General features: G+C 49.0%; 1 protein-coding gene across 2 annotated transcripts in view; it reads right to left on the reverse strand.

Moving 5' to 3' along the window:
- SLC25A22 (solute carrier family 25 member 22) overlaps nt 1-14,953 on the reverse strand; it is a 56,204-nt gene extending 41,251 nt beyond the window's left edge. Inside the window, exon 1 of one of the 2 annotated variants that reach the window (XM_065635696.1) lies at nt 14,870-14,953. The gene's annotated coding sequence lies outside the window, so the exon portion shown is untranslated. The remainder of the gene's footprint in view (nt 1-14,869) is intronic. The other variant, XM_065635697.1, reaches the window with a different exon arrangement.
- Nucleotides 14,954-16,202: the final 1,249 nt, after the last annotated feature.

Below are 16,202 nucleotides of genomic sequence, written 5' to 3' on the forward strand. Positions count from 1 at the left end.
CCATATGCAAATACAATTAACTAAATATATGTGGCAGGTTCTAGAGAAAATGATTATTTAAATTAAGTTTATAATGGCCTACGTTATTTTGCAGCTGAAGAGCCAGTGAAAGCACAGGCTAACTGACAGATAGTAAAACTGCCCACACATGATCATGCTGGTGTACAAGAAAGTTTGCAGCTTGGACATCTTTGCTCAACATAAGTGGGTGCTTATTGTCAATGATGCCCCTTTCCAAATGTCACTTAAGAAATCATATAGTCGCACATCGAACTGGTGTGATGCTATTTTTAAACCCACCTTCTTCTGGATCAGTTCTCTATACCAGTTTTTATGAAATTACAGTTTCAGAGACATGCACCATTAGCTGGAGAAAGAAGACAGCTTCACTGGGAAGTTGGAGTCTGGCAGATGGGAGACAGACAAACGAGAACTTATATACAGTATTTCATCTTCAATAATCTGTGGTGGTCGAGAAAAGGCAGAGCCAACCCTTTGATCTGGAAGGACTTACCACCAAGAAAATGAATGGTGCAAATTCCTCACTCTGGTGCTCTGCCAAGAGACCAGCAGAGTAGAAAAAAGGTTCCCCCCTCCCAATTTAAAATAATCACCACATATAAAGCAGTAATTAAAACCGACCAACTAAGAAACCCAAGAGAAAGCAACGGTTGGATTCTAGTTCACTTGGCAGGAATGAGACAGAGCACTGAGCTGAGGTATTGGGGCATGAAAGCGACCATTCATTCCCCACAAGCAACAAAACCAGGGCTCCTGGTTCTCAGCAGACCAATCTCCTCTGAAAGAAAGGAGTGGCAGTGGCCCTGCTGGTAGGAATAAGCATCTTTTTCAGGCCAAATTGTAGCAGTACCTCACCAGAGCAACACGCAAACACCCACAGAGCTGTTCCTGTTAGATGCCTTGAAGTGCGTCCTCCTGGGACAGCACCGGCTTGCTGCAGCCAGACCTGATGCTGCAGAGGGAAAGGACTGCCAGTACATATCAGTGCTGTGCCCACTGTGAGCCCCTGCTGTGAGCTGGCCGTCCTGCCCCGGGGCTAGCATGGGGCACACAGGATGGACATGATGCAATTCAAAGTCTTCAGAACCCTGGTAATGGCCCAAGTCAGAGAGTTTGGCAGCAGCTGGGTCAAGGACCGACTGTTACGGATGACCACCACCTTTGTGTCTGTCCTGGTTTTGTTAAAAACAAGTTTCTCTTTTAGTGAATTTCCCTGTCAGCTAAGGCCTTCTTACTAACTGCAGTTTTCCTGGAAGTTAGATACATGTTTTGGTAGACATAGCGATGGAATGCAAGGTCATTGATAATGATGCATCCTGCGAGATGTGCAAGCAGGAGGTGAACTGTAAATTGACCAACTAAAGTATTCCATCCCATTCACGTCATACTTCCTATAAAAGTGGGGGATCACGAGGATCTCGTCCCTTTTCCTTACGGCCGACATTGGGAGAGGACCTTGCGAGTTGTCCCTGTGAACTGAGGCCTAGTGACAGACTGAATCCAGTTCCGGTTGGCTGCAGAGTCCAGTCCAGGACTTCGGGTGCCGGCCCTACACCTGCCGGAGCAGTTGCCGGGACTTTCAAGATTGGTTTTGTATATTTTGTATTATTTTCCCTATTTCTATTAGTAGCATTAGTAAAACATTTTTAATTTTTCCAACTCTCTTCTCTCTGTCCTTCTTTCCCTTCCAATCGCCTGTCCTTAGTGGGAAGGGGGGAGAGGGAGGGGCTGAAGTGGGAAGGGAGAAGAGAGGGTTAACAATACATCTGCCACAGTTTTATTGTCACCCCGCAATCAAACCATGACAGTGTCACAAGATGAGTATGTTTTTCTCAGAATGTTGCCTACAGCCCTAGAAAAGGCTTTTTCTCTCTGAAAGGAGCCCGGGGGGGGAAATACAAACTGTTCTTCTTTTAAAAAGAAAAACAACTCACAAATCCAAGTTTGATTCCCCCATGTCATGTTCCTTCAGGCAGATGTAGAACAAGACACACACCAGAACAGCACGAGGGAAGACCAATGAAGTAGTTGGGTTAAGCTCCACCACATCAAGGCTGCTCCTTCCTTCTCCAAACTTGTCCAAGCCAGTGAACAGACAATGATAAGAGAGAGGAAAAAAAAAAAAAAACAAATCTCACTGGCTAAAAAAGGTGGCCTGGAAAATGCCCCATCTTGGTGGGTGCCAAGCAGCCCACAGCTCTGAGCCAGCAGGCTGCTCTGATTCAGCACACAAAGCCTCCTACCCAAAGCCAAGCAGCATCCCTCCCTGCCTCTGAAACAGGAAGAAAAAAAAAAAAAAGGAGGAAAAACCAAACAACCAAAACCACCAAAAAACAAATCCCCACCTCCAGCAAGCATCTGAGGTGCCTCAGCAACCATTTCTCTTCCCATAGACTTTAAAATTTTTTTTTCCCCTTCCCAGTACAATATGTACCATTGCAGCTCCTCACCCCACTAACCACTCGCAGTGCCTTCAGCCAAGCATTGGGCTGTTCCAGGAACAGGCTCTAAAAAAGAAGAAATAAATTTATCTGCTCCAACCTGCTGCAGACCAACTCATGTGCATCCCCTGTCACTCCATGGAGATCTCACAGAGACTTTTATTTTCCTGCAATGCCTCCCAGGAGGGCCAGGTCCTCAGCAGATACAAGCCAGAAGAGCTCATTGTCTCTGCTGGAGCCTCTCTGACTTGTTCCCCCACCAGCTGCAGCGATAGCGTACATTATTACACACACATACACACTTCTGTCCAATTTCACAGGGTTTCCTTGCCTGTCTGCCTGTAACAGCCTCTTCTTCTCAATGACATTCCTGCATAAACTCATGATGACGAAGAACAGTTCAGGCCTTGACAGCCCAAGCTTATTTGGCAAGGAGGAGAAAGAGCAAATGAGAAAAGGAAAAAGAGGGAGGGGGACCAGGCAGGATACCTATATCTCACCCCAACAGCTACCTGCAGAAAACCTGACCAAAACTGTGCAATCACATCAGCTGCTTTCCAGCACTACTCTTCCAGCTGCTCTTTCCAGCTCATGCTCACTGCAAAGAGCATGACCTATGATTATTACAGGAAGGGGGAGAAGAAAAGCAGGAAGCCTCCTTTGCATGTGTAGTGATCTTGGCTGAAAAAAGCCTCCGAAATGCATAACTCACTAGTTTTAGAAGCAGTACACGATCTTATTATCCCAGGTGCAGGACTACAGGAAGAGATGCCACCATCCTGGACTCACAGGCTGCACCATTCCAGGGTGGTGGAGCACAAACTGGCATTTACCCCCATAACCTGCATCTTCTGAAAAGAAAAAATGAAAATGCAACAACAACAAAAAACATACCACACACACAAAAGCCCACAAAATAAAACATCAAACAAAAACAAGACAAAAACAACAACAAAAAAACCCACACGCACACAAACAAAACCCAAAAAACTCACAACAAAAACAAACAAACTAAACCCACACACACCAAAAAAAACCCAAAACCACAACCACACCTGGTGGCAAGCATCCTGGCAGCATCCCATGGGACCTGGCTAAGCTCTGTGCACGGCAAGAACCAGACCAGCAAAAAGGACGGAGGATCACAGCACTGCAGAGAATGAAACTGTTTGCAACTGTTTCATGTCCTTTCACGAGAACTTCGCAGTCTCAGTTACAAGCAGTACCAGAATATAGCACCACTTCCTCTGCCCCAGGATTCACTGAGGGGAAACAGGGTAGACAACTTAAGCAAAATCACTATCAGTACCTAGTTCATAACCCAATTGGAGCAGAGTTCAAGCACAGGTTGCTAAAGTTTATTTCTGTATATTTCTGCCTCCCAGTCTGTGTCATATCACACTGATTCATTCTATAGATCCTTTTCTACAGATAGTGTAGAGCGCAGGAAATATCCAGGGCTGGCTATTTAGCAAACCTACCCTGAAAGCTTCCTGCTGTCTACTGTGCCTGTTGCTAATTCTATCCACAGCTCTGCTCATTAATAAAAATACAATGCAATAAAAGAGAACCGCACACGTATATACCTTGCCCATATTCCCTCCATACTGGCTGATCCTGAGTCACCACCAGTGATTAACTGTTGCCATGCACTGAGGAGGACACGGTTATTAAATTAATAGGAGCTGCTTAACCTGGCTACAAATATACATGAGTTCTTTGTGCCTTAGTGAGCTAATAAGGCATGTGCTAATTACATTAATTCAAACAAGCCCAGCATGCCCTGAGGGCAAAGGGAGAGAAGGGTGCAGTAAACCCTGGCTCTTTCATAATAGCTGTGTGAGAGAGGAAAGTACTTGCCTTGACACGGCTTTCAGAGAAGTACACAAGCGCTGCAGCTTTCACCCCACAGCTCGCCTCAGCCCCGCTGCCTGCTTAACGTGCAAAAAGCCTTGCTTGTTCACCTAGTGCTTGGTGTAATGATAGACACGGGATCTCCTCTCCAAAGGGCTAGCTGGCTTGTCCCTTCCCACCTCTGTGGTCCAGAGCACATCACAGGCCTTGGGATGACACCCTGTTGCTTAGTGACCGTGAGCCTGGGACCCCGCTGGCACCCCCTTTCCCACTGGGATGACATGGCACTGGCAGCCTCCAGCCACAGAGCAGCACCAGGGGCTGCAAGTCACACAGCATCCTGCCACACACCGCTCCTCACGTGGCCCTGTCTCCTCCACATCCACAAAGTCAGCCGGGGACAGCTCGGCCAGACAGGCAGCACGTGGAACCTGCAGTGGGAGCTCAACCACGTTAGGAAATCCCAACTGGCTCCCTACACCTACCTGGCAATGGGGGCAGGCAGGTAGGACCATGAGCACTTCCCATGTCAAAATGAGAACAGAGCCTTCAGAAACGGTAAGGGACAGACTGTGGCAGGGACAAGCAAAAGAATAGCAGGAAAAGAGAGAGACACAACTCCAGCAATGTTCAGATACACTCAGAGAGGAGCCTCCCATCTCTCCAGCTCAAGGGTAACCAGATCCCTCACCTCTGCCACCCCTGGCAAGGAGCCTTCCTCAGCATCAGCTGTGCTCACAATAAGGGTGTCTGCTGGGCGCTGCCACCGCCTCCTGGCATGCAAGGGAGAGAGAGGAAGAGGAAGAGGAGAGGAAGTTGATTGTATTTCTTTGCATCTCCAAGGACACGTGCTCACCAAGCACTCTCTGCAGCATGCGCTTTTTCCTGTGAACACTAGGGGACTGTGCCAGAGCAAAGCAAAGGCGGGGGGGTTTTTTCCACTCTGTTTCCACTTCTTCCCATACAGTGTGCATCTGGCAATATACAGGGTCATCCTTAGGCAGCCTGAAAAGCAATCACCTTTCCCTGGCAGCAAGGACTATGCCATGTGAATTGCAGGGTGTTTTAAAGACATGATGCTGACTTTTCCCCTCAAAAATCAGGCACCAGGCAAGACCCCAGGTTGCGGAATGATAGTACAATGCAGTTTGTCCTGCACAAAGAGGCATTGGTACAGGCTCAATGCAGTCTTGACAGTGGGTTGGCAGAGAAGATGCAAATATTTTCATGAAGAAAACCATATTAGGGATTTTTAGCTCCTGGAAATTGCACCTCTCTTAAGACACATGATTCTGCTTCCCAGCAGACACTGTGGTTACTTAACCACTAGTCCAGCATAACTTCAGGCTACTGCCAAAAAGGAGGGAGCTTTTCCTTCCCACAGCAACTACAGGAACTTATTTTGGACCAGGCCTATTCCCAGGTCAGTGCATAGCTGTGAACACACAAATGCTTTGGCCAGCACAAGGAGAGGCGGGAGTGAGAAGCAGGGCTGCCCCTCTCAGCAGCAGCCTGTAGCCTGACTGCTGCGGGCACTGGAAAAACAAAACAAAATAAACAACGGACAGTGATAAAATAGAACAAGAATCCCTCCAGGGATGCTTGGGAGATAAGGGCTTCTGGCCCTGAACAAACAATTTTAAAGACTTGGAAATCCAGAGCCCTGTGAGGCTGTACATCAACTGATAGCTGTCACTTGGAGTCCCAAAGATTGACTGCACAAGCCCAGCTGGAACAGCAATGCGTCCAGCAACCCCCCACCCTGCCCCTGTAGCGAGGCCACAGTGTCCCAAGACAGCCAGCTGCCAATGTGGGTGCCAACACTAAAATATTGTAGGTTAATGAAACAGAACCCCAGGGTCTGAAAGGATGTAAACCTTCCTGTGTCAACCTCTGGAGCTAGGAGCTGGGTTCCACCTAAGGCAATGTGACAGAGAAGCATCAAGCAGGAGCCACCATGTAGGTGTGCAATCACTGGTGTACAGGCTGCAACCTCAACTGCTAGACCCAAGACTCTATTTCAGGTGCCTTTTGTACAAGAGACCAGACAGGAAGAGCAGACACAATAACAAAAGGGCATCTCCCAGCCTCCCAAATGCTTTGCAACAGCAGGTAGAGACCTTACCAAGGAAGGAAGCTTATCTCATTACTTACCATTGCTGAAGGCAAAATTTGACTAATGCTCCCAGTACACTAGAGGAAATGCCAGTTAAATGTCACGTTAATCAATATCCCTTGCCTTTCAGCAACAGGAATGGTGACACAGGACACTGCTGCTGCCAGTCCCTTTGCTGTGGGAGTACATGAATGTACCTGCTCCGCTCCTGCATCACAAACAGCATTTCTCTCCTCCCAGCTCAGCTGTTCACTTACGCCAAAGCTGTTCAGATCACGGCAAAATGGTTCTTTGCTAAACAGACGTCAGCGCCCCCACACAGGTCATGTTACTGCCAAAGAAGGTAGCAGCTCCTCCAGGGAAACTCATACGTGCTCTGTGACAAGTGGAAAAATTTTCAAGGGGACTGAAACCACCGTCTGATGGCTTGGGAGTCTGTGGCGTAATCCATCCACCCGCTCCTGCTCACCCAGAGTGCTGTCAATCAGTGGGCTGCAAGGCAGGTAAGGCACTCCCAGCAGGAAAACAATGTATTTAGGAGGCTACAGGCAAATGATATCACATACAGTTCTGCTCACCTAAACAGAGCAAAAGGAGATGGATAACTCAAGAAAGGAAAAAGAGAGGAAAAAAGTGAAAAAGTCAAATTTAGAAAGTCATTCTCTGGACACTAAATGTCTTACCTGGCTACTCTGCACACACAGTGCAATGCTGGTACCTACAAGATGGATCCACAAGAATTTACCTGACACATTAAGCATCCTCAGAAAAGCAATTCATATTGCATTGCTTAAGAATTTGACCTGTTTTCAGAAAGTTCTCAAAAAAAAAAAAGTCACCACTGAATAATCATCACACCTCACAGCCCTGCTCTAACTACCAACCAACACTGTCTTGCCAAAGAATGCATGGCAGGAATGGCAAATAGCATTAGAGACAACAAATTGTCATGCCAGTGAGCAGTGTAACAGGTGCTTTGTGTTGGGAGACTAACAATGGTTTGGCAATGCAGGAACCAGACACACTGCTCTGTTCCAGAGGTCCTCTAACAAGGGCTTCTGGGCTCCAATCCACCATCCATTTGAGTCAGCTGTGGCTACTGACATGGGAACCTGCTTGTGCAGCAGCAAAGCCCACACAAGAGGTCTTGCAGCACTCTGTTGCTGCCACAGCTGATGTTAGGTCCCCAGGTCTGGCACCAGCTGGGGAAACAATGTTCTCCTTCCCCTGCAAGAGCAGCAACCTCGTAAGTGGAGGGGAAGAGGGAAGGCTGGCCACAGCAGCCAGCTCTGCCAGAGTTCATCAGGGTCCCTGACCATGACATGTAAATGCTCTCCCATGTCTTTTCAGGCTACTAGCATGTTTGTCACCTCATATATATGCACAGGTCTGTCCAAATAGCACATGCCCTTTGTCATGGCTGATCTGTTTGCTTCCAGCTTCAGACTACCTCAGTTTGCACTGCCCCAGGTCCAGGTAACTGTACCAACATGAGAGACAACCCGGTGTTAGATCATGCCACGGCCTTCCCACAATCTCACCAACGTGCCAAGCAACATCTCACAAGCTGCACACCCACAAGCTGACCCTGCACCTCTGCAAACTGGCCACAGCTCATCTCCACCAGAATAGCCCTGCAAGCAGGCGCAGCCGAACCTCACCGCAAGGGAAGTGGGAGCTCGCTCCACGCCAGGGACCTGGCAGAGCTGCAGAGCCTGAGTCAGCGGCGCGCAGATGCCTCCTGAGCATGCAGAGGCAGCGGGAGCAGCCTGCTCAGCCTCCTCGGGAGCGTGCTGGCAGGCAGCACACCGCACAGCGCACTCGGGCACACGCCCACACACAACTCAGCAGCAGCCAGGCATTTCTTCCCCCCTTTCCAAAACCAAATTTAGACCATTTGTTGAAGTATTTCTGCAAATCACCCCTCTTTCAGGAAGGGCCGGGGGCTGAGTTTAGTTGTTTATATAGCGTCTGGCATTTCCATAGCACTTATCATTTTAGTATCCAAGATATTTCCTTCAAGCTCTCCATTAGTTTTGAAGAACCAGAGTGGGGCACCAATGAATCTCCAGTGTAAGTTTCTGGGAAAAAAAAAAAAAGGCATAAAAAAGAAAACAGCTGCTCAGTTCATGTACACAGCTGCTAACGAAGTGAATGGGACAGTTCAGGGGAAGGGGGTCAGGCCAACACAACGTGGTTTATATCCTTTAAAAGAAATAGTACCCTTAGAAAATAGCCTTCATGAACGACAGCTGCTCCCAAAGGATGAGATGAACCAACGGTACTACTGTTGCCTTACAGAGAAGAGCTCAGCTTACCCAGAGCATGGAAGAGAAAGCTAACCCCATCCTTGAGAAAGACAACATGAAATGAAAAAGGAAAATGAAGCCCCCAGAAGGAGAGACCATTTACTACATCAGATAACACCTTCTGCAACAGCTGCCATTGCTACTGCATACACATGGAAAAACCCTGGAAATGCTGCTGTCCCTATGTCCCTACTTGGCTGTAAGGAACAGGGTCAGAAACAGACATTTTACTGCTTATCCAAGGTTGTGTTCTGAATCTGTGGCAAAGGAGAAAGCAGCACCCAAATTCACAGTTAGCCCTGACATATCCTGACCCTAAAACACGCTCCCTTCTTTTTTCTTTTCTTATAAATCCCTAACAATCACAGAGCAAAGAGCACAGCACTGAACAGGGCCCCAAACAAGCTCCCAGTCTGCACATGGCCTTGGAGAAGGCATTTCCATCGCCTCCTACCCAGCAGGCAACAGGGAACTGCCCTTGTCTCCTCTGCCAACACACACAGGCAGCACAGCTGTTAAAGGCAGCAAGAGGTCAGACACACCAATGACAAGGACACACTACTCAGTAGCAACAGAAATGATAGATGTGCTTGTCCAGGCTAAGCACACCACATGCTACCACCTCCTTCCACACGTTTCTCTATGCAAAGCCAGTGCTCACCCTGGCTAGGAGCTTTCACATCACATAGCACAGCCCCTTGTTGAAGCAAAAAGGATTCACTGGAAGCTGCAGCTGAATTCAGAAATGAAGGATCATGGCTACTGGACTGGCTTCTGGCTTGATCCAGACTAAGAGCTCACCTGCACAGTATCTCTCTCCTACTAAAATGACTTGCTGGAAGTCCCATATCTTTGTGCTCTAATAGAAAAGCACACACCTTCTCTCTTCCCAATGGCCTTCTCCAAGACAGTCACTCAGTGCAGCAGCACCACTGTCCTGTGTAAGAGGGGAAGTTTTTCTTCTCCTTCCTCCTCTCCACTTTGTCCATGAAGCTCCTCATAGCTCGGACAGCCTTTAAATTGAGAGCATGAGCCCCAACCTTGGAGCCAAACTCCAAGTGGGGCGTGCACAGTCTTTGATGGGACTTCAGTCATCTCTAGCTGCTCAAATTCATGCTGTTCTGTGAAACTCAGCTGGATCAAGATTAACGTCTCTCCTCCCGGCCTCTGGACAAAGGTTGCAGACCCAGGAAAAAAAAAAAAAATCTGGACAGCTCTCCTGATAAACCACATGCTAGCATCAGCACCAAAGGAATGAGCAGGGCACATGGAGGTTTGACAGCACATAGCCACCCACCCACAACAGCACCACCAAAATGAGAATCAGTTATGAAAAGGTTTAACAAAATAAACATAAGACTGCATTCCTGTGAGCAGCTCACCACAGGCTGCATTAAATCAGGAGCAACAGAGACCCCACAAATAAAAAAAATGGTATCCCATCACATTTCTCATGATACAGAACAAGCATTGCTGCCCAGGTGCCTTTCCCTTCCCCAAGCAAATAATCTCCATGTGGGCAGCCCTCCTAAGACAGTAAGCATTCAAAGCTTTTATATTTGCAGATATGTAAGAGGAAACTGCCAGACAGAAATTCAAACCACCCAGAGTGACAAGGTCTCTTCCCTGGGTTTCTGTGGTGTTTTGCCCTGTTTCCTGAAGTTTTTGTACCCTCTGTTACTTTATCTTCACAACCGCAACTAACCAGCAATCAGTACTGTAACACCCAGTTTTGCATTGGACAGCTCAGTCCACCCATCCTTCCTGCTATTGCTGCACTGGAAGGCAAACAGAAGAGGACATGAAAAAATTATTTATCTGCTGTTAGGATTAGTTGGAGCAACACAGCATTAGCTCTAGCAACCCGCCGTGCTGTTAGCTGCATATGGCCAAATGACAATTCCCACTCCAATCAGGCACAGGCCAGAGGACTCAGCCTTGCAGAAGAAGGCAGGCTTCATCAAATCATAGTGCCAGGGAAGCCAAAACACACTATCCTGTTAGACCTCAGGCACTTCTTCAGCAGAGGAGAAAAGGTGCTTGCAGTCACATCTCGCTGTCTCACTGCAGACAGACAAGGCAACTGGCTCCAGCAAGGCTGGAGTCCATCATGCACTCATTTATGAGAAACGCACAATGAAACATCACACAGTGTGTATGACATGTTCAAAAGTAAAAAAATAAAAACAATGCACTGGCTTGCTTAGGCAGTATCGATAGCTCATTTCCCATGATAAGTAACTGGTAATTCCAACTCTCCTGACTTTCTGGTAGTGCAGCTGTTTGGGTACTTCTAAGAATGCCCAAATGTGCAAATGTGGGCATCAAAGCAGGCTTTTGCATTTCCTGAAAACACAGTTAAGGATTTAGATGAACATATACACAGATGTAAAAGGAATAATAACCAGCCCTTATGTACCTGCAGTAGCAGAAGGCAGGATACTGTGACTGGGCAGATCCTTCCCCATCCTGCACTGCTGCTGAAGGAACAACACAGGCACTGGTCTTTACACAGTATTGCAGATTTAAACAATGGAGCAGAGGCAGCTGGGAGATAAGTGTGTCCAACTGGAAGCTTAACAGGATGTTAACAAACTTGTAAGTGACAAGCTAAAAGGCTGTGTGCCCAGGCTCTTCCTGTGGCTCGAGGGCTCCCACATGATGGCCCAGCCTCAGCTGGTGCAAACCTAATTTGCTCTGCAGAGCTACATCAGCTTACTTCAGTCAAGGGCCAAAGTGCACAGCTCTGGGACACTGCTGACCTGCCAGCAGCTGTGTAGAAACTTCATTCTGGGGAAAAACAAAACAAACAAACAAACAAACAAAACAAAAAAACACAGGAGAAAGATCCACTCTGAAAAAGAACAGCCAAGAACAAGGAAAGCCTCTCTGTTCTGAAATAGCCTAGAAAACAGGAAATTGTAGAAACTCCCTTCACAGGGCATTAGCATCCTACTGTAATACACATGAACTGCAGCACTCAGGATCACAAGGAAACTAATTTGTCCCAGCCATTCCAAACCTGGTTTGACTGCACATCATCTTGCCAGTGCAGAATCTCCTAACAATCAAACAAAAATATTTTGCATTTTCCCAGCCTTTTCTTTCCCCCTTGGGGCCTAGTTTCAAGCTCTTTTATGGCAGCATAATATATTATGGCAGCACAATATGATTTTAGGCAGATAGAAACAGCCCATTATGAGATACACCCCGTATAGGGCATCTTGCTGGCACTGTAAAGTTGACATGGCAAAACACTGGCATTTCCCTGCCCCCAGGTGAGCCCAAGGATCAAGTGACAAAGGAAAGCATCATGCTAAAAGAAGGCAGATGTGTTGCAAGAGCACCAAAAGACATGTGTCCGTTCGCATCTACTTTCAACACAGCTGAACTTTTCTTCTTGCCACACAAGCCTTTCACCTCTCAAATTTCACAAGGACATACCACCTTCCAGCAGCTAGTGTGAATTTGGCATTTTATTTCCACAGTGGGGTGAAAGAGAATCCAGAGGTTTGCCAACAACTGTAAAACAAGTAACCCCCAGCCCAGCAGGAAACCCAAAGTCCAGGACTTTAGAGGACTGGAGATGGGAATGATGCACCATACTTAGGCACTCCTTGCTGAGGGAGAAGCAGCAACTCCATCAATCACTTGTCTTACAGCCTCCCGGCTGCAGGTTATTCAGATAAAACCTAGAGTGCCAGGGATAAGTAACTATTTTCACAGCACTGCATGGTCATCACATATGCTGCAATGAGGGTGTTTCCTAGATCAAGTTTTACCACTCATGGAAAAGCTCTGCTTAGGGAAATGTGCAAAACTGGGCCGCTGGTGAGGGATGCTGGATCTAGATGTGTTTTACTCTAGCTAAACACAGCACAATGTTTTCCCACCTGAAAACGCTGCTGCCCTACTCCAGAAAATCTCTCCCTCCTACTATTTCACAATTCTCAATATAACAACAGTTATGCAAGAACAACAGTATAGTCACATGGAATGCTTACAGTTCCTAAGGGAGACTTTGCATATTATAACACCCTCATCAGAGCACAGCTCCAAATCCTCACAGCTCCCAGGCTGTGAGACACACCAAATCCCAGCTACTGCACCTCAGTCCCTTTTCTTCATCACACCTTTGCCCTGCTAGAGACCTACAACACAAAACATGACACACAAGAAAGTGGGGGCACTGCTTCCATGTGTGTATGCTGCTGTCACCTTGGCCAGCCAGGTTGAGATTTCCCCCTGTCTTGCCCGCTAATTTAAATCTTGGCAGCAAAAGGGGAGCAAATGACAAGCTGACAGTGATTTCTAACTCCCAGTAACTTAATACAGCACACTAGCCCTTCTTAAAATGGCAGCAGGAGGATCTGCTACAGCCCTGGCATCTTAGTAAGACATTAACAAGATTGCTGGGCATCAAACAAGACTGGAGACTTTCTTCCAGAGTAATGTTGGGCCCCAACTTGTGACACAGATTTGCTGTTCCAACTTGGCCATCCATCTCTGCCACCAGTCACCATTGCCTTCAAAACATAACACTCCTTACTACGACGGGCACTCAGTGTATAAATGAGCCCAAGGGCACAACATCAGGAGAAAAATTGTACCTGTGTGCATGACAAGTAGTAGGACACAGTTAAAAATCCTACAGGCAAGACATTCAAAAGGGTAAATCATTAAATACTGGTGTTTATTTTTTGGTGAAGAGGTTAGTGTAACTCCATCTATTAGACCTCATCTATACCTTTATTTAGAACAGCCTAGAAAGCAAAACACAAGGCAAGGACAAGACAGCTGCCATCCAAGTCCCACACAATACATCGTTATCAGTACCACTCCAGTTCAATTGCCTTCTACTTGCCATTGCCAAGAAGCGAGTTCTTGAGAGGCAAAGCCACAGTGACTTGCAGTGATCAAAGTCACTGCAGATACAAACCCAAGAGCAGCAGCTGCACCACAAGAGCTCAGATCCTAATGACAGCAAGACTCTCAGAGATTACATGCTATGGTAAAAACACCCAGTCTTTAACTGTAAACATCTAATATTGAAAATATACAAGGCCAAATACATATAGCTGGGATCGCACTCTGACATTTGTTAACTCTGACAGCCTGGCAAGGTGTAGAAACTAAAAGCTGAGAAGCCCTGCAGGAAAGAGGCCCGGGACACTAGAAGATTTGATTTCCACAGCTGCACTCTCACCCAGCAGGAGCCCAGCAGCTCCAGAGGGTGCAGCAAGAGAGGAGAGGATGCTTCAGGTTCAATTCCCAGTGTGACATTGAGGAAATCCCACAGCCTATGCACATTTCCACGTTCCCCATCCAGGGGAGAAAGAGCACAACAACCTTGACCTACCTCAAAGAGGCGAAGATCTGGCTTAGGAGCGCCTGGAAGGAGCTCGAAGGGGTTTAGATGCAGGACCCTGCCCTGTGACTGGGGCACCTGGAGGCCACAATCCTACAAATCACCCCAGAAATTAGAAACCCCCGAGAAACATAAAAATCTCTTTTGCTATACAAAGCAGCAGCTCCGGGACACTAAGGGGCACGGCTGAAACCACACACGTGTCACCGCAATTTCCCCAGCACGGGCAGGGGAAGGAAAAGCGACGCTGCTACGGCCCCTCATGCCCGGCAAGGGCAACCCCAGCACCGCGGGGAGCACGGGGTGATCTCCCTCAGGCTCGGCTTTGACACACGGGCAGCTGCGCCTCCAGCCCCAAATTCGGGCAGGGGAACCCTCACCCCCTGGGATGAGAGGAGCGGCTGGGGGAACCAGCACTTCCCAGGGTGCGGGGGGCAGGTGGGGGGCCGGGATGGCTTACAACCCCTGGGGTGGGAAGTGGGAGAGCGGGGGAGCCTGCTCCCGGGGCGGGGAGGATACATGGGGGGGCTAGAGGAGCCCGCAGCCCCCGGGGTAAGGGGCTGGCCCCCCAGGAACCAGGGGTGCACGAAGGGGGCCCGGCACCCCCCTGGGATGCGGGGTCGGTCCGAAAGAGAAAGAGGCCCATGCAGAAGGGGCCAGGCCGGGGGAGGCGAGACGAGCCGCGGATGGGCAGCGGGAGGCGCGCTGGGCCCCCCGGCGGCGCCCCCGAAGGCCGGGGAGGAGCCGCGCCCGCACTTACCGGTCCGGGGCGGCGGCGGGTTCCCGGCGGGGCCGGAGGCCGGTGCGGCGCAGGGTGAGAAGCTCCTCGGCGCGGCCCGGCCCGGCTCAGCTCTGCCCCCTCCGGCCGCGCTCGGTGCAGGAACAGCTGCCGCCGAGTCCTCCCCGCCGGGCGGCCGCCGCGTCGCTATGGCAACGCGGGCGGGAGCGGCTAGGCCTCGCCGCGGCCTTCCCCGGCCTGGGCCACAGCCGCGCTGAAGCGTCCCCGGGCGACGAGAGCCACGGCGGGAACGGGAAGGTGTCCTGCTGTGCCCAGTCCTGCCCTCCCCTCCGAAAGGGCGAGGTGCGCTCTCCCTCACCCCACCCGTCAGCCATCTTGCAGCCACCTGGAGAGGCAGCACACAGGGCAGGGGGGAACAACTGAACAAGTGAAAATGGGGGAAAAATAATAAATCATAGAATAGTTTGGGTTGAAAGGGACCTTCAAAGGTCATCTAGCCCAACCCCCCTGCAATGAGAGGGACACGTTCAGGTAGGTCAGGTTGCTCAGAGCCCCGTCCAGCCTAGCCCTGCATGTCTCCAGGGATGGGGCACCTACCACCTCTCTGGGCAACCTGTTCTAGTATTTTACCATCCTCACTGTAAAAAAATTAATTGGTCGTGTCTAGCCTGAATCTCCCTTCCTTTAGTTTAAAACCATTACCCAGTGTCCTTTCATAATGCGTCCTTCTAAAATGTCTGTCCCCATTCTTATTATAGGTCCCTTTTAAGTACTGAAAGGCTGCAACAAGATCTCCCTGAAGTCTTCTCTCTTCTCCAGGCTGAACAACCCCAACTCTCTCAGCCTTTCCTCACAGGAGAGGTGTTCCAGCACTCTGATCATTTTCATGTCCCTCCTCTGGCCCCTCTCCAACAGGTCCATGTCTTTCCTGTACTGAGGGCTCCAGAGCTGGACACAGTACCCCAGGTGGAGTCTCACCAGAGCGGAGCAGAGGGGCAGAATGACCTTCCTCGACCTGCTGGCCACGCTCCTTTTGATGCAGCCCAGGATACGACTGACCGCCTGGGCTGCAATTGCACAAATCTGTCATTCCCTTCAAAATAAAGACAAAGCTGGTTGTGGTAGGTTGGGTCACCATGTGTTGCCTGCTGCTCCACTGGAAAGCCTCCAGGCCACAGATGGGCATTGCTTTTGTGTTTAATAGGCTCTGTCGTGGTTTCAGGTACATAACGGCATCTGAGTCCTAGCACAAAAACATCCATGGAGATCATTTCAGTGGGCTTTGGAAGCTAAGCAAGAAGGTGAGGAGGACAGCCAGATCTCTGCACCTCTTGGGATAACACCCACAGGTGTG

This window comes from Caloenas nicobarica, chromosome 5, assembly GCF_036013445.1.
Source record: "Caloenas nicobarica isolate bCalNic1 chromosome 5, bCalNic1.hap1, whole genome shotgun sequence".
In the NCBI taxonomy this organism is placed as follows: Eukaryota; Metazoa; Chordata; class Aves; order Columbiformes; family Columbidae; genus Caloenas; species Caloenas nicobarica.